The 22,337-nt window shown below is 47.7% G+C and overlaps 1 protein-coding gene across 1 annotated transcript in view; it reads right to left on the bottom strand.

Moving 5' to 3' along the window:
• LOC127596313 (uncharacterized) overlaps positions 1 to 22,337 on the bottom strand; it is a 747,551-nt gene that overhangs the window by 451,212 nt on the left and 274,002 nt on the right. The gene's annotated exons all lie outside the window — the stretch shown is intronic.

The following is a 22,337-nucleotide window of genomic DNA, read 5'->3' as shown; positions in this document are numbered from 1 at the left end:
AGCTTGAGGGTTCTGCGCAGTATCCTTGCCGTTCCCAGCACTGCACATTTCTGGACTGAGATGTCCGATGTTGTTCCCGGGATCTGTTGCAACCACTCATCATCTAGTTTGGGGGTCACTGCCCCGAGTGCTCCGACCACCACAGGCACGACTGTCCCCTTTACCTTCCAGGCTCTCTCCAGCTCCTCTCTGAGCCCTTGGGATTTCTCGAGTTTCTCGTGTTCCTTCTTTCTGATGTTTCCAGCACTTGGGACCGCTACATCCACTACAACGGCTTTCCTCTGCCCTTTATCTATCATCAGGATATCTGGTTGGTTCGCCATTACCATCTTGTCAGTCTGGATCTGGAAGTCCCATAGGATCTTCGCTCTGTCATTCTCCACCACCTTCGGAGGTGTTTCCCATTTTGACCTTGGGGTTTCCAGTCCGTACTCCGCACAGATGTTTCGGTAGACTATGCCAGCCACCTGGTTATGGCGTTCCATATAGGCTTTCCCTGCCAGCACCTTACACCCTGCAGTTATGTGTTAGATCGTCTCAGGTGCCTCTTTGCACGACCTACACCTTGGGTCTTGTCTGGTGTGGTATATCTGGGCCTCAATGGCTCTAGTGCTCAGGGCCTGCTCCTGAGCAGCCAGGATGAGTGCCTCTGTACTGTCCTTCAGGCCAGCCCTCTCTAGCCACTGATGGGAATTCTTGAGATCGGCCACTTCAATTATGGTCCGGTGGTACATCCCGTGTAGGGGCTTGTCCTCCGATGATGGTCCCTCTTCCAGCGCCTCATCCTCTGTTGCCCATTGTCTGAGACATTCTCTGAGTACGTCATCCGTTGGAGCCTTCTCCTTGATGTATTCATGGAGCTTGGATGTTTCATCCTGGACAGTGACTCTCACACTCACTAGTCCCCAGCCGCTTTCCTTGTTGCCAGTTCAAGGTTGCCATTGGCTTGTGGTACACCGAGGTACTTGTAGCTGTCCTCAATGTCTGCTATTGTTCCTTCGGGGAGTGAGACCCCTTCAGTCCGGACTACCGTTCCTCTCTTAGTCACCATCCGACTATCACATCCCGATGTCGCTGCTGTAGATCCTGGTTGTGTGGATCAGGGAGTCTATGTCCCTTTCACTCTTAGCATACAGCTTTATGTCATCCATGTAGAGGAGGTGACTGATCGTAGCTTCATTTCTGAGGCTGTATCCATAGCCTGTCTTGGTGATTACTTGGCTTAGGGAGTTCAGTCCTATGCAGAACAGCAATGGGGAGAGTGCATCACCTTGGTATATGCCACATTTGATGGACACTTGGGTAAGTGGCTTGCCATTGGCTTCAAGTGTGGTTTTCCACATCCTCATCAAGTTCGCAACGAAGGCTCTTAGGGTCCTGTTCACCTTATACACATCCAAGCATTCAGTGATCCATGTATGTGGCATCGAGTCATAGGCTTTCTTTTAATCAATCCAGGCTGTGCACAGGTTGGTACATCGGGACCTGCAGTCTTGTGCGACTGTTCTGTCAACCAGGAGCTGATGTTTGGCTCCCCTGGTATCTCTACCAATGCCCTTCCGTGCTTCGCTCATGTATTGATCCATGTGTGCACTTATCTTAGCCGCAACATGAGCTTCCAAAATTGTGGAGGGACAGGTTATTGGCCGATAGTTGGATGCGACTGCACCCTTTGAGGGATCTTTCATGATAAGGATCGTTCGCCCTTCGGTTAGCCATCCTGGGTGAGTCCCATCCCTAGGCAGCTGGTTCATTTGTGCTGCTGGGCGCTCATGGAGTGCTGTGAGTCTCTTTAGCCAGTAAGTGTGGACCATGTCCGGGCCTGGTGCTGTCCAGTTCTTCATATTTGAGACTATTTCCTTTATGTCTGCCACTGTTATGGTAATTGGGTTCTGTTCAGGGAGGTGTCTGTGCTCCTCTCTTTGGGTGACCAGCCATTGTGCACTGCTGTTATGTGCAACCTCCTTCTCCCATCTGCCTCTCCAGTACCTTTCAGTTTCCAGTCTTGGTGGATCAGCTCTGTTGTTAGGACCCTGCCACTGAGCGTACACTTTCGCAGGTTGTGTTGCAAACAGCCTGTTTATTCGTCTGGCCTCATTCTCTTTCGTGTACCGCTTTAGGCGGCTGGACAAGGCTTGGAGCCTTTGTTTCGAGTGCTTCATATATGGTCATCTGGATGTACCTCTCAGGATCGGCCTTTTCATCACACCTCTCTGGACCTCAGTCAATTGACTCACATCTTTCCGAGCCGCCTTGATCTTAGCCTCCAACCGTCTTTTCCATGGTCGGTAATGTATCTCATGGCTTCCATGGTTGCTCTTATAGCCAAGCATCTCAAGGATCACTGATGCTGAAGCGTATATCAGTTCATTTCCGTGATCGTTACGGTAAGGATCGCCCTCAGTGCTGAATTCACACTTTCCAAGAGACTTTCAGGTGGTACTTCACATAGCCGTTGTAATCGGATTCTAGGTTTCGCAGCTTTCATTCTTGCCATGATCTTAGCTTTCAGGTCAGTTGCTGCCTCGCTCAGCATTTCATTCATTGGGGCTGGCCTCCCAATCTCATCATCTGCATTCACTCTGGTATGAACTCCTCCTCTGATCTGGCAGCCTGGGGCCCCTCACCATGGAACCTGCGTTGTACCTCATCAATCTCAAGTTGTGACAGCAGTTGCCGTTTGTGGATGTTGGAACACTGAGTTACGAGTTGTTTCGTGGCCACCCGTGACTGTGGGTTTCGAAGTAACCATTTAGCCCACATTCTCTCCATGTAACCTCTCTGACTAGGCTTGCTTGAGTAGTAGCATTCCAACAGAGCCATGTTATTGCATCTTGCCCATCTCTGCTCCATTTTTCATCAAGGTGCTCTGGTTCCCCAGCACCTGACGCAGACCTTGTTTGGCCGGGCGATGTCTGAGCTGGCATGTCATTCATTTTATTGTCTCTCATCATTGTATGAGGTACGCATTAGCGTGAAGGCTCTTGCCCAAGGACCCACACTGGATGGTGTTATGTGCTCATTTTTTGCCCCAAGTGGGGAGCGGAGGGACGGGCGCTGGGGGGGGGACCATCGTGGTGGGGCGGGCCCCTACGCGGGATGTGCCACCGGACCGTGGCTGAGGTGGCTGATCTCAAGAAGTCCTATCGGTGGCTGGAGGGGACTGGCCTGGGGGACAGCGCAGGGGCGCTCATCCTGGCTGCTCAGGAGCGGGCCTTGGGCGCCGGAGCCGTCGAGGCCCGGATGTGCCGCGCCGGACAGGACCCGGGGTGTGGGTTGTGCGGGGAGGCGCCTGGGACGATCCGGCACATGGCTGCGGGGTGTGGGATGCTGGCAGGGGGGGCCTGCGTGGAGCGCCATGGCCAGGTGGCTGGCGTGGTCTGCCGAGGCATCTGTGCGGAGTGTGGACTGGGGGCCCCGGGGTCGGAGTGGGGGGCACCTCCGAGGGTGGTGGAGGGTGGCGGAGCGGGGATCCTGTGGGACTTCCGGATCCAGACTGGCGGGATGGTGGTGGCGAGCCAGCCAGATGTCGTGGTCGTGGATGGGGGGCGGAGGAGGGCCGTTGTGGTGGATGTGGCGGTCCCAGGTGGTGGAGGCATCGGGAGGGGGGAGCATGGGGGGCTCGGGGGGTACCAGGGGCTCGGGGAGGGGCTGGGGAGGGCCTGGGGGGTGGGGGTGGCGGTCGTGCCTGTGGTGGTCGGGGCGCTCGGGGCAGTGACCCCCGGACTGGATGGGTGGTTGCGACAGATCCCGGGACCAGCGTCGGACATCTCGGTCCGGAGGTGTGCGGTGCTGGGAGCGGCGGGGGTACTGCGCGGGGCCCTCGGGCTTCCTGGCCTCTGGTGGAGGACCCGAGCTGAATGAGGGACGGACACCACCCGAGGACACCTCCTATTGGCTCCATGATAAGAGCTCCACCCAGCAAAGAATTAACCCTTTAAAACCTGATTCTGAGCTTTCACAATTATTTACCGCCATTTGCGTAATATCTACAGTATACAGAAGGAATCAAGCAATTTTTACCAATGTATCTGTAGGTGATGTTTATTTATTATGTACACAGAGATAAAGAGTAATGGCACAGCTCTGCAGTATCTTTCCACTTTTATATATGTATGCTATACTAAATAAAATGAATAGGGCACCATATAATGCAACAGTTATGCAACTCCCTAAATAATGATGTGAATTTTCAGTTGTTGCTAAATCAGTTAGGATGTTATAATTTGTGGTGTAGATGCGAATTTAGGAGAGCAGGACAATATATCGCATTGCAATTGGAGCAGCAGCTTGGTTGATGATGTCCCCAAACCGGCTCATCTATTATATTTGTCGTGCAATACAATGAAAATGAGCACAATTGCAAAACATAGGCTTCTTATATTTTAAAATAAAATAATCACATGTTTACCGTTCTGGGGTTTCTACAATCATGAATGGAGGCATTATTTACAGCAGGTTGATGTTGTTGTTGTTGTTGTCGACCCCACCCGTGCCCCGACATTGGGGGACCGGGCCCTCACTCCGTCTCCCGGATCCCCAGACCCCCCTCCGCCGCCCAGCGGGCGAGCAGGGCCGCCACTCCGCTTGGGTTTCGCCAGAGGTCCTCCGGAGTCAGTGTGGTGGGTATGTTTGTGCAGGTGAACAGGTGTTGTGTGTCGTGCACTTGCGTGCCGCATAGCGCACAGAGTGGTGTTGGGTGTGTGTCCGGTGTAATGTTGTGTAGGTAGGAGTGGAGGGCTGGTGATTTGTTGGTTCGGAGTTGTGCTAGGAGTTGTCTGGTTCTGTGTGGTAGGTCTTGCTCTGATGGGTCTATTTCTGGTGCTGGTGGATGTATTACTTTGTTGTGTTGTCTGGTGTCCAAGTGTGTTTGTACAAAGTGGGTGTGTATGTCTTTCATGTTCTGTTTTATGGTGTCGTTGTTGGTGTCCTGTGGTGCTGTGTCTTTGTTGTGTGTGTAGTTGTTGTTGTGGAAGATTGTTTGTTTCTTTTGTCTGGGTGGTGGTGGTTGTTGAGTGAGTGGGTGTAGTGGGTGGGTTGGGTGTTGGGCTTTTTGTCTGATTTGCGATGCGTGTAGTTTTAGATGGGTGTTCAGTGGGAGAGTTTTTGTTTCCTCATGCAAGTGTTGTATGTTTGTGTCTTGTGTGCATTCTGTTGCTATTCTGAGTGCTGTGTTCTGTGTGGTCTGGAGTTTTGTCTCGTTTGTGTCCGATAGTGTTGGTGACCATATAGTGTTTGCGTATTCGAGGCCTGTGAGTGTGGTTGCTTTGTATGTGGTGAGTATAGTTTCTTTGGATTTTCCCCAGTGAGTGGTTGTTAAGGCTTTAAGTATTTTGTTTGATTGCTCGGCGCGGGTTAGAGTGTGTTGTGTGTGTTTTGAGAAGGTGAGTTTGGGGTCCTATGTTAATCCCAGTATTTTGGGTTCGCGGACTGTGGGTAGGGTGGTGTTATCTATTTGTAAAGTGAGCCTGTTGCTGTATTCTGCCGGATCCGGTGTGAACAGAGTGGTGGTGGTTTTGTCTGCGTTGAGTGTGAGTTGGTTCTGTTTTGTCCAGTTGTATATGTCGTGGAGATATTTTTGTACTTGTTGTTGTGCCTGTTGTGGTTTGACATGTGTGGATAGAATGGTGATGTCGTCTGCATATGTAACTGTGTGTACATTTGGAGGTGGTTGTGGTAAGTCTGCCATGTATATGTTGAATAGTGTTGGTGAAAGTACTCCCCCCTGTGGTACCCCCGTTTTCGTGTTTCTGTGTTCTGATGTTTCCCCCCGGTATTGAGTGTATTGTCTGCGTCCCCTTATGTAGTTGAAGATGTATTTGATGATGATGTTTGGGGTGTTAGTGTTGTTGAGTTTGTTTGTGAGTGTGTGTAGGTTTACCGTGTCAAAGGCTTTGGACATGTCTAGGGCTATGGCAACTGTTCGTTGTGGTGGTTTTTGTTGATTGAAACCTGTGGCTATGATGTTGTGTATGTGGTGTAGTGCTGTGGTTGTGGAGTGTTGTTTTCGGAAGCCGTGTTGGTGAGAGGGTAGTTGAGTGTTGTTGGTAATGAAGGGTAGTATTACCTTTTCCATTGTTTTGGCTATTGGGCTGAGTAGTGCTATTGGTCTGTAAGATGGGCCGAGTGCGTGGTTTTTGTTGGGTTTTGGTATTGGAATTATTTTTGCAGTCTTCCATATTGCGGGGATGGTGTTGGTGTTGAGTGATGTGTTGTAAGTGTGTGTGAGTAGTGTTATTGCTTTGGGGCCTAGGTGTTTCAGATGTCTGATGTTTATGTTGCCTGGGCCTGTGGAGTTGTTGCTTTTGGAGCGTTGTAGTGCTTGTTTGACTTGTTGTTCTGTGATGGTTATGGGCGTGGTGTTGAGTTTTCGTATTTTGCGTTGTAGTTGTCTGTATGTTCTGTTGGTTTTGTGTTGTATTATGTTGGTGAATTGTTTGTTGAATGCTCGTGCTTTCTGTTTGTTGGATATTGCCGTGTGTTGTCCGAACTGTATTGTGGTGTTTTCTGGTGCTTTTTGTTCTTTGTTTGATAGTCTTGTTACTGTGTTCCAGAGTATGTGTTGTTTGTGTCTGTGGTTCCATGCATCCGTTAAGTGTTCTTTCCATAGCTCTTGTTTGTGTTTTTGGATTTGTGTGTCTATTTCTTTGTTTAGGTCTGTGATGCGTGGGTCTTGGTGGTTTTGTTGTCTGATGTCGTTTCTTTGGCTGATGAGTGTTCTGATGTGTTGTGGTAGGAGAAGTGATTTGCTTTTTATTTTTCCGTGGGGTATGTGGGGTTTGTCTGCTGTAAGTATGAGGTTTGTGAGCATGGTGTTGGCTGTGTGGATGTTGTCAGGTATGGTTATGTTCTCCAGTGCTGATTCTATTTCAGAGGTGTATCCTTCCCAGTCTGCTTTCCTGTAATTTGTGTAAGTTTGAAGGTGTTGTTGTAGGCGGAAAGGAGCACGCGTGTTGTGTGTGATTTTGATAGGAAGGTGGTCTGAACTGAGTGCGTGTATTGTGGTCCATGTTGTTCTGTTTGTGATGCTGTTGCTGGCTGTTGTGATGTCCGGTGATGTTGGTTGTTGGTTGATGTTTGTAGGTTTTCTGGTAGGTGTGTTTGCGTTTAGAGTGATTTGTTGGGAGTTCTGTAGTATGTCTGCAATGAGGGTGCCTCTGTGGTCGTCGTAGGGAGAGTGCCATTGTGTTGAGTGAGCGTTGATGTCTGCGGTTAGAATGGTGTTGTTCAGCGAGTTTATGTATTGGAAGGTGTTGGTGATGTCTGTGTCTTCTGTGGCGTGGTCTGGTCGGGTGGTATCTCTGGGGGGTATATACATGTTGCATATGTGTAGTCTTTTGTGGTTGGTTATGTGAATCTTTACGGTTTGAATTTCTGTAGTGTTGGTGTTAATGTTGTTGGGGATGTTCATGGGAGTGAATGTGACTGATTTGTGAATGTATGTGAGCAGTCCTCCTCCTCCCTTGTGTTCTCTGTCTTTCCTAATGCTGGTGTAGTTGGTGAGACGAGGTGTGTTGTGTTGTTTTTCTAGTTTGGTTTCTTGTATGGTGATGATGTCTGCGTGCTGTTGTGAGGCGAGTTCTTCTAGTTCTGTTTTCTTGTTTTGGATGCCGTTGATGTTTATTTGTAGTATGGTCAGTGTGTGTTTGTTGTTTTTGTTGGTGGGTGTTGTTCTTTGTGGGTTGTTCGGGGGTTGTGGTGTTGGGGTGTTTGTTGTTTGCGTGTGTGTTCTGCATGTCCACGTGTTTGTGTATTGGCGGGTGGTGATGCCGGAGCAATGTCTGTGTATCCAGTGTGGGTGTGTTGAGTTGCATCTGAGTGAGGTTTGTCTGCGTGTGATGATTCTATTGCAGCTATTGCAGGTCCAGGTTTGGGGGGGGGGGGGTGGTCTTGTGTTTGTTGTATCTCTGTTGGAGTTGTCTGTCCGTGTTGCGTTTGAGGGTAGTGTTGGTGAGGCGAGTGTGTTGTTTTGGTCTGTTTGTGCTCTGCTGCCTGTTGGTGTCCTACGAGGTGTTGTTGTTCGTGGTGGTGTTTTGGGATGTAGTCTGCATTTCCATGTTATGTTGTATTGTTTAGTGTTTATGTTTGTGCAATGTTTGTGTACCCAGTGTGGTGTGTGGTGGTTGCATCTGAAGGATGTCTGTCTTCTTGTAATCTGTTGTGTGCAAATGTCGCATGTCCAGGTAGTTTGTTGTGTGTGTGTTTGTTGCGTGCGTGAGAGTGTCTGTGTGGGCCCCGGATTTGTCTCTATGTCCCCCGCCTGGAGCAAAAGGTCCGCCCGCCACCCTGCCAGGTTCAGGGGGCGGTTAGCCGAAAAAAAAAAAAACGGCCGTAAGGGCACCCCGTTCGGGGTGCAGGGATTGGTTCCTTGATTTGTCCCCCCGTTCGGGGGGAACCCTCCAACTGCGAGTAAGCCAAGGAGTTTGGAGGTACAGCAGGTTGACAGCAGTGTGATCGAGCAGATTAGATAGAGTAGAATTTGAATGGGGCTTCACTGATTTATTTCATACAATTCATATCTAAAACACAGTTGAAAAATATTTGATTGTTAAAATATTTAAATACAAGAACTATATCAAGAAATTAACAAAACATAGTTTTTTTAGTTAGGAGAAAAGTCTAAAAACATATCACAAATGACAAACGTTGTGCCTCTCCTCCTCCTGTTCTTCAATGAAGCTGATCACCCTCCAGCTCCCGTTAGAAACATCGTGCTGCTGAAGGTGTGCCGGCAGAATGGTTGTGATACAGGAGGTGCTGTGGACTCTCCCAGAAACGAGGACCTAGTTTAGTTGTAGATCCAGTAAAACATAGTGCAAATGTGACATTATTTATAATGCACAGTTACAGTCTTGTGAATATTAAAAAATGTACTTCATGTAATGCAGGAAGCGAATATTTCAAACGAACTAAGGCAGCAAACAGTAAGAGCAAAATCGTGTTCCAAACATTAACTCTTTTTTTAAATGTCAATTAGCTTGTGAGTAATAAGACAAAATGTGACTGTCAGACAGAGAACTGTCAGAGCAAACGGCAGATTTTAGAAAGTCCTGCCGAAATAAATCTGCACCCGACTGCGACTGTCAGCGTTGAACTGCCGGCATTGCTGTCAAAGTCAGACACATCTCCAAAATTGTTGGAGCAAATTTTTAAGCAGGCTTCATCTTGATAAATTGACCACGTATTTGACATTTACACCATAACGTTACCGCCTAAAATAATCGTAAAACAAAATTTTGTGTAACAACAAGAGTAATATGTACCCCAAAAGCTTTCAAAGCGTCTGAAAGTTTTCTCCTCCGTTTTTGTTGGGGCTTGGCTCGAAATGCATCATGATTGGCCGCCCGAAGTCCACGTGTCTGTCGGACGTGCTCTCATTGGTCTACAATACCATCACGGATGAATAAATACTCAAAGGGCTTGCCAGGCAAGCCCTTTGAACCCTTTAAATACTCAATGGGCTTGCCTGGCAAGCCCTTTGAGTATTTATTCCATATTGCCCACTAGTTCACTAGTAAGGTCATTTTGACGCTTACTAGTGAACATGTAAGGCCATAAATGTGCCCACTAGTTCACTAGTAAGATCATTTTGAGGCTTACTAGTTGACATGTAAGCCACAAAACGCCCGCTAGTTCACTAGTAAGATAATTTTGAGGCTTCTAGTGAACATGTAAGCCACAGAACGCCCACTAGTTCACTAGTAAGATCATTTTGACGCTTACTAGTGAAAATTGTAAGCCACAAAACGCTCACTAGTTCACTAGTAAGGTCATTTTGACGCTTACTAGTGAACATGTAAGCCACAAAACGCTCACTGGTTCACTAGTAAGGTAATTTTGACGCTTACTAGTGAACATGTAAGCCACAAAACGCCCACTAGTTCCCTAGTAAGATCATTTTGACACTTATTTATGAACATGTCAGCCACAAAACGCTCACTCGTTCACTAGTAAGATCATTTTGACGCTTACTAGTGAACATGTAAGCCACAAAACGCCCACTAGTTCACTAGTAAGGTCATTTTGACGCTTACTAGTGAACATGTAAGCCACAAAACGCCCACTAGTTCACTAGTAAGATCATTTTGACGCTTACTAGTGAACATGTAAGGCCATAAATGTGCCCACTAGTTCACTAGTAAGTTCATTTTGAGGCTTACTAGTTGACATGTAAGCCACACATCGCCTACTAGTTCACTAGTAAGATCATTTTGAGGCTTACTAGTGAACATGTAAGCCACAAAACGCCCAATAGTTCACTAGTAAGATCATTTTGACGCTTACTAGTGAAAATTGTAAGCCACAAAACGCTCACTAGTTCACTAGTAAGGTAATTTTGACGCTTACTAGTGAACATGTAAGCCACAAAACGCCCACTAGTTCCCTAGTAAGATCATTTTGACACTTATTTATGAACATGTCAGCCACAAAACGCTCACTCGTTCACTAGTAAGATCATTTTGACGCTTACTAGTGAACATGTAAGCCACAAAACGCCCACTAGTTCACTAGTAAGGTCATTTTGACGCTTACTAGTGAACATGTAAGCCACAAAACGCCCACTAGTTCACTAGTAAGATCATTTTGACGCTTACTAGTGAACATGTAAGCCACAAAACGCTCACTAGTTTACTAGTAAGGTCATTTTGACGCTTACTAGTGAACATGTAAGCCACAAAACGCTCACTAGTTCACTAGTAAGGTCATTTTGACGCTTACTAGTGAACATGTAAGCCACAAAACGCTCACTAGTTCACTAGTAAGGTCATTTTGACGCTTACTAGTGAACATGTAAGCCGCAAAACGCCCACTAGTTCACTAATAAGATTATTTTGACGCTTACTACTGAACATTTAAGGCCATAAATGTGCCCACTAGTTCACTGGTAAGATGATTTTGACGCTTACTAGTGAACATGTAAGGCCATAAATGTGCCCACTTGTAGTGCTAGTGACATTACACTGTACTTGCATTAAATGCAAATAAGGATGATTACGAAAACATGTAACGGTATCCTATTGGCTGTACGTTTCAAAATAGTGTCATCCCACCAGTCAGGGCTCATGATTTTGGAAATTCTGTGCCCACTTAGTTTTTTAAAACAACAATGGCGGACAGTGTCCTGAGACGTATTCGGCGAAGGTGCAGGGCAATAGAGAGTGCCTGTCATCAAGGGTCTGCCGGTGAAAGTGAAGCACGCGCGATAAACATTTCAATTGCTAATTTAAGAAGAGTTAGTGACCAGTTTAGCGCTGATACTATTCAAAGTTTGATTCAAAGTCCAATAGATCTCCGATCTGTCATCATTGCGGGACCCACTCCTAATGGTGGACGTGTTTGTTCCCATGTGGCACATCGTTTGCACACAGGTAAAATGGCTACCATTTTTTGTCATTGGTTTTTCGTATGTATTTTTATTCGAACTACACACGGGTTTTACTGACGACTTGCTGTGACTTACCTTCTATCACCCTGTCAAACGTCGTTTTATACCAGTGGTTTTCCTGCAAATCAGTAGACTATTAAGTAACGCGATGGCTGTACACTTTTAAGCAATAACTAGTGATCTTTTAGTTATTCAATTATAAGTTTGAATTATTTTTTTCTTGAGTAAAATGGTTAGAGAAAATAGCTGCTCGTGGTTTTGAAGCTGCATATACTTTTATGTACATCTGTGTCTATATGCCTGTACTGTATACAGTATATAAAAAACACGTAGTGATTCGTTTGCTTGAATTCCTTAATCCTTTTATTTCCATACTTTAGGTAGACGAGGAAGACCAGCACTTGACATTACAAGTGATCAAATTGAACTGCTCCCCACTCAGGGCTTTACAGTGAGAGCCATCACTGAGATGTTGTGTTGTTCCTCTTCATACCTGCATAAAAAAATGAAGTTTTTTCAGATTTCAGCCAGAAATAGATTTACTCCCATTCATGATGTTGACCTGGAAGAGCATGTCAGAAGATTGCACAGCCAATTTCCCAGATCAGGCTCGGAAGCAAGTGTTCTGCTACATACTCTTGTCCCTTCATGTATATATCATTATATTCATTGTGAAAGTGTACTTTCTTTATTGTGTTGTTTTATGAACCTGTTGCAGATGATGAGGGCATACCTGCGTGCTGATGGTATTGTAGTACAAAGAAAAAGAGTTCGAGAAATCCTCAACCGTATTGAGCCAGCTGCTGCAGCCCAGAGATGGAGCCAGACTGTGGCTAGAAGAACATACTATGTGCCATTCCCCAATAGTTTATGGCACATAGATGGGCATATGCGTCTCATTCGGTAATAAGGGATCATCTTATATTTGTACTCGTGGGAGCATTAGAAAGCCATATTGTATGGACAGCACAGATTAAATTGAATTTTATCATTTGTATATCCAAGTTACACAAACTCCAAATTGCCTCCATGTAGTCTTAAGTGCACAGCAATACCTTCTCTACCGAGATGATATTTCAAACAAGATATGAAACTTGATTGTTTTCTTGTATTTAATCATTATTCTTTTCATGTTTGTTTTACAGGTGGGTGTTTGTGACACATGCCGGCATTGATGGGAATTCCAGGCTAATAACGTACCTTCAACTGGAGCACAGACAACACAGCTTTGACAGTGTTGAAATATTTTGTCCAAGCCACCTGCCTGTATGGGTTACCCTCCAGAGTAAGATCCGACCATGGTGGTGAAAACACTGGTTGCTCTTTTAATGAACCTACTGCAGGGACAAGACACCAAAATTATTTCTAGCTCCAGCCAACACCCCCTCACAATTTACTCACACCTCCCATGGCCTGATTATCCACCAACAGGGGCCCTTTTTGGATTATCATTTTGGCATAGGAACTTTCCTTTCCTATCCTAACCGAGTGAGATGAGCCGGTAGCACCTGGAGCAAAGATCGTCTAAATTTTAATAATGCTTAGGAAAGGTTCTGACCATCCTTTACGAAAGGAAAGGAGATATATTATGCAGCAGGAATATTTAAAGGGGAAGTCTTTTTTTATGTTGTTGTTGTTGTTGTTGTCGACCCCACCCGTGCCCCGACATTGGGGGACCGGGCCCTCACTCCGTCTCCCGGATCCCCAGACCCCCCTCCGCCGCCCAGCGGGCGAGCAGGGCCGCCACTCCGCTTGGGTTTCGCCAGAGGTCCTCCGGAGTCAGTGTGGTGGGTATGTTTGTGCAGGTGAACAGGTGTTGTGTGTCGTGCACTTGCGTGCCGCATAGCGCACAGAGTGGTGTTGGGTGTGTGTCCGGTGTAATGTTGTGTAGGTAGGAGTGGAGGGCTGGTGATTTGTTGGTTCGGAGTTGTGCTAGGAGTTGTCTGGTTCTGTGTGGTAGGTCTTGCTCTGATGGGTCTATTTCTGGTGCTGGTGCATGTATTACTTTGTTGTGTTGTCTGGTGTCCAAGTGTGTTTGTACAAAGTGGGTGTGTATGTCTTTCATGTTCTGTTTTATGGTGTCGTTGTTGGTGTCCTGTGGTGCTGTGTCTTTGTTGTGTGTGTAGTTGTTGTTGTGGAAGATTGTTTGTTTCTTTTGTCTGGGTGGTGGTGGTTGTTGAGTGAGTGGGTGTAGTGGGTGGGTTGGGTGTTGGGCTTTTTGTCTGATTTGCGATGCGTGTAGTTTTAGATGGGTGTTCAGTGGGAGAGTTTTTGTTTCCTCATGCAAGTGTTGTATGTTTGTGTCTTGTGTGCATCCTGTTGCTATTCTGAGTGCTGTGTTCTGTGTGGTCTGGAGTTTTGTCTTGTTTGTGTCCGATAGTGTTGGTGACCATATAGTGTTTGCGTATTCGAGGCCTGTGAGTGTGGTTGCTTTGTATGTGGTGAGTATAGTTTCTTTGGATTTTCCCCAGTGAGTGGTTGTTAAGGCTTTAAGTATTTTGTTTGATTGCTTGGCGCGGGTTAGAGTGTGTTGTGTGTGTTTTGAGAAGGTGAGTTTGGGGTCCCATGTTAATCCCAGTATTTTGGGTTCGCGGACTGTGGGTAGGGTGGTGTTATCTATTTGTAAAGTGAGCCTGTTGCTGTATTCTGCCGGATCCGGTGTGAACAGAGTGGTGGTGGTTTTGTCTGCGTTGAGTGTGAGTTGGTTCCGTTTTGTCCAGTTGTATATGTCGTGGAGATATTTTTGTACTTGTTGTTGTGCCTGTTGTGGTTTGACATGTGTGGATAGAATGGTGATGTCGTCTGCATATGTAACTGTGTGTACATTTGGAGGTGGTTGTGGTAAGTCTGCCATGTATATGTTGAATAGTGTTGGTGAAAGTACTCCCCCCTGTGGTACCCCCGTTTTCGTGTTTCTATGTTCTGATGTTTCCCCCCGGTATTGAGTGTATTGTCTGCGTCCCCTTATGTAGTTGAAGATGTATTTGATGATGATGTTTGGGGTGTTAGTGTTGTTGAGTTTGTTTGTGAGTGTGTGTAGGTTTACCGTGTCAAAGGCTTTGGACATGTCTAGGGCTATGGCAACTGTTCGTTGTGGTGGTTTTTGTTGATTGAAACCTGTGGCTATGATGTTGTGTATGTGGTGTAGTGCTGTGGTTGTGGAGTGTTGTTTTCGGAAGCCGTGTTGGTGAGAGGGTAGTTGAGTGTTGTTGGTAATGAAGGGTAGTATTACCTTTTCCATTGTTTTGGCTATTGGGCTGAGTAGTGCTATTGGTCTGTAAGATGGGCCGAGTGCGTGGTTTTTGTTGGGTTTTGGTATTGGGATTATTTTTGCAGTCTTCCATATTGCGGGGATGGTGTTGGTGTTGAGTGATGTGTTGTAAGTGTGTGTGAGTAGTGTTATTGCTTTGGGGCCTAGGTGTTTCAGATGTCTGATGTTTATGTTGTCTGGGCCTGTGGAGTTGTTGCTTTTGGAGCGTTGTAGTGCTTGTTTGACTTGTTGTTCTGTGATGGTTATGGGCGTGGTGTTGAGTTTTCGTATTTTGCGTTGTAGTTGTCTGTATGTTCTGTTGGTTTTGTTTTGTATTATGTTGGTGAATTGTTTGTTGAATGCTCGTGCTTTCTGTTTGTTGGATATTGCCGTGTGTTGTCCGAACTGTATTGTGGTGTTTTCTGGTGCTTTTTGTTCTTTGTTTGATAGTCTTGTTACTGTGTTCCAGAGTATGTGTTGTTTGTGTCTGTGGTTCCATGCATCCGTTAAGTGTTCTTTCCATAGCTCTTGTTTGTGTTTTTGGATTTGTGTGTCTATTTCTTTGTTTAGGTCTGTGATGCGTGGGTCTTGGTGGTTTTGTTGTCTGATGTCGTTTCTTTGGCTGATGAGTGTTCTGATGTGTTGTGGTAGGAGAAGTGATTTGCTTTTTATTTTTCCGTGGGGTATGTGGTGTTTGTCTGCTGTAAGTATGAGGTTTGTGAGCATGGTGTTGGCTGTGTGGATGTTGTCAGGTATGGTTATGTTCTCCAGTGCTGATTCTATTTTCGAGGTGTATCCTTCCCAGTCTGCTTTCCTGTAATTTGTGTAAGTTTGAAGGTGTTGTTGTAGGCGGAAAGGAGCACGCGTGTTGTGTGTGATTTTGATAGGAAGGTGGTCTGAACTGAGTGCGTGTATTGTGGTCCATGTTGTTCTGTTTGTGATGCTGTTGCTGGCTGTTGTGATGTCCGGTGATGTTGGTTGTTGGTTGATGTTTGTAGGTTTTCTGGTGGGTGTGTTTGCGTTTAGAGTGATTTGTTGGGAGTTTTGTAGTATGTCTGCAATGTGGGTGCCTCTGTGGTCGTCGTAGGGAGAGTGCCATTGTGTTGAGTGAGCGTTGATGTCTGCGGTTAGAATGGTGTTGTTCAGCGAGTTTATGTATTGGAAGGTGTTGGTGATGTCTGTGTCTTCTGTGGCGTGGTCTGGTCGGGTGGTATCTCTGGGGGGTATATACATGTTGCATATGTGTAGTCTTTTGTGGTTGGTTATGTGAATCTTTACGGTTTGAATTTCTGTAGTGTTGGTGTTAATGTTGTTGGGGATGTTCATGGGAGTGAATGTGTATCTACTGTATATCTATAAAAAAAATCCTCGTCTCACCCCTCAGGTGGTGTCCATCCCTCATTCAGCTGGGGTCCTCTACCAGAGGCCAGGAAGCTTGAGGGTTCTGCGCAGTATCCTTGCCGTTCCCAGCACTGCACATTTCTGGACTGAGATGTCCGATGTTGTTCCCGGGATCTGTTGCAACCACTCATCATCTAGTTTGGGGGTCACTGCCCCGAGTGCTCCGACCACCACAGGCACGACTGTCCCCTTTACCTTCCAGGCTCTCTCCAGCTCCTCTCTGAGCCCTTGGGATTTCTCGAGTTTCTCGTGTTCCTTCTTTCTGATGTTTCCAGCACTTGGGACCGCTACATCCACTACAACGGCTTTCCTCTGCCCTTTATCTATCATCAGGATATCTGGTTGGTTCGCCATTACCATCTTGTCAGTCTGGATCTGGAAGTCCCATAGGATCTTCGCTCTGTCATTCTCCACCACCTTCGGAGGTGTTTCCCATTTTGACCTTGGGGTTTCCAGTCCGTACTCCGCACAGATGTTTCGGTAGACTATGCCAGCCACCTGGTTATGGCGTTCCATATAGGCTTTCCCTGCCAGCACCTTACACCCTGCAGTTATGTGTTAGATCGTCTCAGGTGCCTCTTTGCACGACCTACACCTTGGGTCTTGTCTGGTGTGGTATATCTGGGCCTCAATGGCTCTAGTGCTCAGGGCCTGCTCCTGAGCAGCCAGGATGAGTGCCTCTGTACTGTCCTTCAGGCCAGCCCTCTCTAGCCACTGATGGGAATTCTTGAGATCGGCCACTTCAATTATGGTCCGGTGGTACATCCCGTGTAGGGGCTTGTCCTCCGATGATGGTCCCTCTTCCAGCGCCTCATCCTCTGTTGCCCATTGTCTGAGACATTCTCTGAGTACGTCATCCGTTGGAGCCTTCTCCTTGATGTATTCATGGAGCTTGGATGTTTCATCCTGGACAGTGACTCTCACACTCACTAGTCCCCAGCCGCTTTCCTTGTTGCCAGTTCAAGGTTGCCATTGGCTTGTGGTACACCGAGGTACTTGTAGCTGTCCTCAATGTCTGCTATTGTTCCTTCGGGGAGTGAGACCCCTTCAGTCCGGACTACCGTTCCTCTCTTAGTCACCATCCGACTATCACATCCCGATGTCGCTGCTGTAGATCCTGGTTGTGTGGATCAGGGAGTCTATGTCCCTTTCACTCTTAGCATACAGCTTTATGTCATCCATGTAGAGGAGGTGACTGATCGTAGCTTCATTTCTGAGGCTGTATCCATAGCCTGTCTTGGTGATTACTTGGCTTAGGGAGTTCAGTCCTATGCAGAACAGCAATGGGGAGAGTGCATCACCTTGGTATATGCCACATTTGATGGACACTTGGGTAAGTGGCTTGCCATTGGCTTCAAGTGTGGTTTTCCACATCCTCATCAAGTTCGCAACGAAGGCTCTTAGGGTCCTGTTCACCTTATACACATCCAAGCATTCAGTGATCCATGTATGTGGCATCGAGTCATAGGCTTTCTTTTAATCAATCCAGGCTGTGCACAGGTTGGTACATCGGGACCTGCAGTCTTGTGCGACTGTTCTGTCAACCAGGAGCTGATGTTTGGCTCCCCTGGTATCTCTACCAATGCCCTTCCGTGCTTCGCTCATGTATTGATCCATGTGTGCACTTATCTTAGCCGCAACATGAGCTTCCAAAATTGTGGAGGGACAGGTTATTGGCCGATAGTTGGATGCGACTGCACCCTTTGAGGGATCTTTCATGATAAGGATCGTTCGCCCTTCGGTTAGCCATCCTGGGTGAGTCCCATCCCTAGGCAGCTGGTTCATTTGTGCTGCTGGGCGCTCATGGAGTGCTGTGAGTCTCTTTAGCCAGTAAGTGTGGACCATGTCCGGGCCTGGTGCTGTCCAGTTCTTCATATTTGAGACTATTTCCTTTATGTCTGCCACTGTTATGGTAATTGGGTTCTGTTCAGGGAGGTGTCTGTGCTCCTCTCTTTGGGTGACCAGCCATTGTGCACTGCTGTTATGTGCAACCTCCTTCTCCCATCTGCCTCTCCAGTACCTTTCAGTTTCCAGTCTTGGTGGATCAGCTCTGTTGTTAGGACCCTGCCACTGAGCGTACACTTTCGCAGGTTGTGTTGCAAACAGCCTGTTTATTCGTCTGGCCTCATTCTCTTTCGTGTACCGCTTTAGGCGGCTGGACAAGGCTTGGAGCCTTTGTTTCGAGTGCTTCATATATGGTCATCTGGATGTACCTCTCAGGATCGGCCTTTTCATCACACCTCTCTGGACCTCAGTCAATTGACTCACATCTTTCCGAGCCGCCTTGATCTTAGCCTCCAACCGTCTTTTCCATGGTCGGTAATGTATCTCATGGCTTCCATGGTTGCTCTTATAGCCAAGCATCTCAAGGATCACTGATGCTGAAGCGTATATCAGTTCATTTCCGTGATCGTTACGGTAAGGATCGCCCTCAGTGCTGAATTCACACTTTCCAAGAGACTTTCAGGTGGTACTTCACATAGCCGTTGTAATCGGATTCTAGGTTTCGCAGCTTTCATTCTTGCCATGATCTTAGCTTTCAGGTCAGTTGCTGCCTCGCTCAGCATTTCATTCATTGGGGCTGGCCTCCCAATCTCATCATCTGCATTCACTCTGGTATGAACTCCTCCTCTGATCTGGCAGCCTGGGGCCCCTCACCATGGAACCTGCGTTGTACCTCATCAATCTCAAGTTGTGACAGCAGTTGCCGTTTGTGGATGTTGGAACACTGAGTTACGAGTTGTTTCGTGGCCACCCGTGACTGTGGGTTTCGAAGTAACCATTTAGCCCACATTCTCTCCATGTAACCTCTCTGACTAGGCTTGCTTGAGTAGTAGCATTCCAACAGAGCCATGTTATTGCATCTTGCCCATCTCTGCTCCATTTTTCATCAAGGTGCTCTGGTTCCCCAGCACCTGACGCAGACCTTGTTTGGCCGGGCGATGTCTGAGCTGGCATGTCATTCATTTTATTGTCTCTCATCATTGTATGAGGTACGCATTAGCGTGAAGGCTCTTGCCCAAGGACCCACACTGGATGGTGTTATGTGCTCATTTTTTGCCCCAAGTGGGGAGCGGAGGGACGGGCGCTGGGGGGGGGACCATCGTGGTGGGGCGGGCCCCTACGCGGGATGTGCCACCGGACCGTGGCTGAGGTGGCTGATCTCAAGAAGTCCTATCGGTGGCTGGAGGGGACTGGCCTGGGGGACAGCGCAGGGGCGCTCATCCTGGCTGCTCAGGAGCGGGCCTTGGGCGCCGGAGCCGTCGAGGCCCGGATGTGCCGCGCCGGACAGGACCCGGGGTGTGGGTTGTGCGGGGAGGCGCCTGGGACGATCCGGCACATGGCTGCGGGGTGTGGGATGCTGGCAGGGGGGGCCTGCGTGGAGCGCCATGGCCAGGTGGCTGGCGTGGTCTGCCGAGGCATCTGTGCGGAGTGTGGACTGGGGGCCCCGGGGTCGGAGTGGGGGGCACCTCCGAGGGTGGTGGAGGGTGGCGGAGCGGGGATCCTGTGGGACTTCCGGATCCAGACTGGCGGGATGGTGGTGGCGAGCCAGCCAGATGTCGTGGTCGTGGATGGGGGGCGGAGGAGGGCCGTTGTGGTGGATGTGGCGGTCCCAGGTGGTGGAGGCATCGGGAGGGGGGAGCATGGGGGGCTCGGGGGGTACCAGGGGCTCGGGGAGGGGCTGGGGAGGGCCTGGGGGGTGGGGGTGGCGGTCGTGCCTGTGGTGGTCGGGGCGCTCGGGGCAGTGACCCCCGGACTGGATGGGTGGTTGCGACAGATCCCGGGACCAGCGTCGGACATCTCGGTCCGGAGGTGTGCGGTGCTGGGAGCGGCGGGGGTACTGCGCGGGGCCCTCGGGCTTCCTGGCCTCTGGTGGAGGACCCGAGCTGAATGAGGGACGGACACCACCCGAGGACACCTCCTATTGGCTCCATGATAAGAGCTCCACCCAGCAAAGAATTAACCCTTTAAAACCTGATTCTGAGCTTTCACAATTATTTACCGCCATTTGCGTAATATCTACAGTATACAGAAGGAATCAAGCAATTTTTACCAATGTATCTGTAGGTGATGTTTATTTATTATGTACACAGAGATAAAGAGTAATGGCACAGCTCTGCAGTATCTTTCCACTTTTATATATGTATGCTATACTAAATAAAATGAATAGGGCACCATATAATGCAACAGTTATGCAACTCCCTAAATAATGATGTGAATTTTCAGTTGTTGCTAAATCAGTTAGGATGTTATAATTTGTGGTGTAGATGCGAATTTAGGAGAGCAGGACAATATATCGCATTGCAATTGGAGCAGCAGCTTGGTTGATGATGTCCCCAAACCGGCTCATCTATTATATTTGTCGTGCAATACAATGAAAATGAGCACAATTGCAAAACATAGGCTTCTTATATTTTAAAATAAAATAATCACATGTTTACCGTTCTGGGGTTTCTACAATCATGAATGGAGGCATTATTTACAGCAGGTTGATGTTGTTGTTGTTGTTGTCGACCCCACCCGTGCCCCGACATTGGGGGACCGGGCCCTCACTCCGTCTCCCGGATCCCCAGACCCCCCTCCGCCGCCCAGCGGGCGAGCAGGGCCGCCACTCCGCTTGGGTTTCGCCAGAGGTCCTCCGGAGTCAGTGTGGTGGGTATGTTTGTGCAGGTGAACAGGTGTTGTGTGTCGTGCACTTGCGTGCCGCATAGCGCACAGAGTGGTGTTGGGTGTGTGTCCGGTGTAATGTTGTGTAGGTAGGAGTGGAGGGCTGGTGATTTGTTGGTTCGGAGTTGTGCTAGGAGTTGTCTGGTTCTGTGTGGTAGGTCTTGCTCTGATGGGTCTATTTCTGGTGCTGGTGGATGTATTACTTTGTTGTGTTGTCTGGTGTCCAAGTGTGTTTGTACAAAGTGGGTGTGTATGTCTTTCATGTTCTGTTTTATGGTGTCGTTGTTGGTGTCCTGTGGTGCTGTGTCTTTGTTGTGTGTGTAGTTGTTGTTGTGGAAGATTGTTTGTTTCTTTTGTCTGGGTGGTGGTGGTTGTTGAGTGAGTGGGTGTAGTGGGTGGGTTGGGTGTTGGGCTTTTTGTCTGATTTGCGATGCGTGTAGTTTTAGATGGGTGTTCAGTGGGAGAGTTTTTGTTTCCTCATGCAAGTGTTGTATGTTTGTGTCTTGTGTGCATCCTGTTGCTATTCTGAGTGCTGTGTTCTGTGTGGTCTGGAGTTTTGTCTCGTTTGTGTCCGATAGTGTTGGTGACCATATAGTGTTTGCGTATTCGAGGCCTGTGAGTGTGGTTGCTTTGTATGTGGTGAGTATAGTTTCTTTGGATTTTCCCCAGTGAGTGGTTGTTAAGGCTTTAAGTATTTTGTTTGATTGCTCGGCGCGGGTTAGAGTGTGTTGTGTGTGTTTTGAGAAGGTGAGTTTGGGGTCCTATGTTAATCCCAGTATTTTGGGTTCGCGGACTGTGGGTAGGGTGGTGTTATCTATTTGTAAAGTGAGCCTGTTGCTGTATTCTGCCGGATCCGGTGTGAACAGAGTGGTGGTGGTTTTGTCTGCGTTGAGTGTGAGTTGGTTCTGTTTTGTCCAGTTGTATATGTCGTGGAGATATTTTTGTACTTGTTGTTGTGCCTGTTGTGGTTTGACATGTGTGGATAGAATGGTGATGTCTTTTGCATATGTAACTGTGTGTACATTTGGAGGTGGTTGTGGTAAGTCTGCCATGTATATGTTGAATAGTGTTGGTGAAAGTACTCCCCCCTGTGGTACCCCCGTTTTCGTGTTTCTGTGTTCTGATGTTTCCCCCCGGTATTGAGTGTATTGTCTGCGTCCCCTTATGTAGTTGAAGATGTATTTGATGATGATGTTTGGGGTGTTAGTGTTGTTGAGTTTGTTTGTGAGTGTGTGTAGGTTTACCGTGTCAAAGGCTTTGGACATGTCTAGGGCTATGGCAACTGTTCGTTGTGGTGGTTTTTGTTGATTGAAACCTGTGGCTATGATGTTGTGTATGTGGTGTAGTGCTGTGGTTGTGGAGTGTTGTTTTCGGAAGCCGTGTTGGTGAGAGGGTAGTTGAGTGTTGTTGGTAATGAAGGGTAGTATTACCTTTTCCATTGTTTTGGCTATTGGGCTGAGTAGTGCTATTGGTCTGTAAGATGGGCCGAGTGCGTGGTTTTTGTTGGGTTTTGGTATTGGGATTATTTTTGCAGTCTTCCATATTGCGGGGATGGTGTTGGTGTTGAGTGATGTGTTGTAAGTGTGTGTGAGTAGTGTTATTGCTTTGGGGCCTAGGTGTTTCAGATGTCTG

Source organism: Hippocampus zosterae, chromosome 2 (assembly GCF_025434085.1).
Source record: "Hippocampus zosterae strain Florida chromosome 2, ASM2543408v3, whole genome shotgun sequence".
NCBI lineage: Eukaryota > Metazoa > Chordata > Actinopteri > Syngnathiformes > Syngnathidae > Hippocampus > Hippocampus zosterae.
The sequence above is the reverse complement of the archived record's forward strand: the minus strand, read 5'-3'. Positions and strand labels throughout refer to the sequence as shown.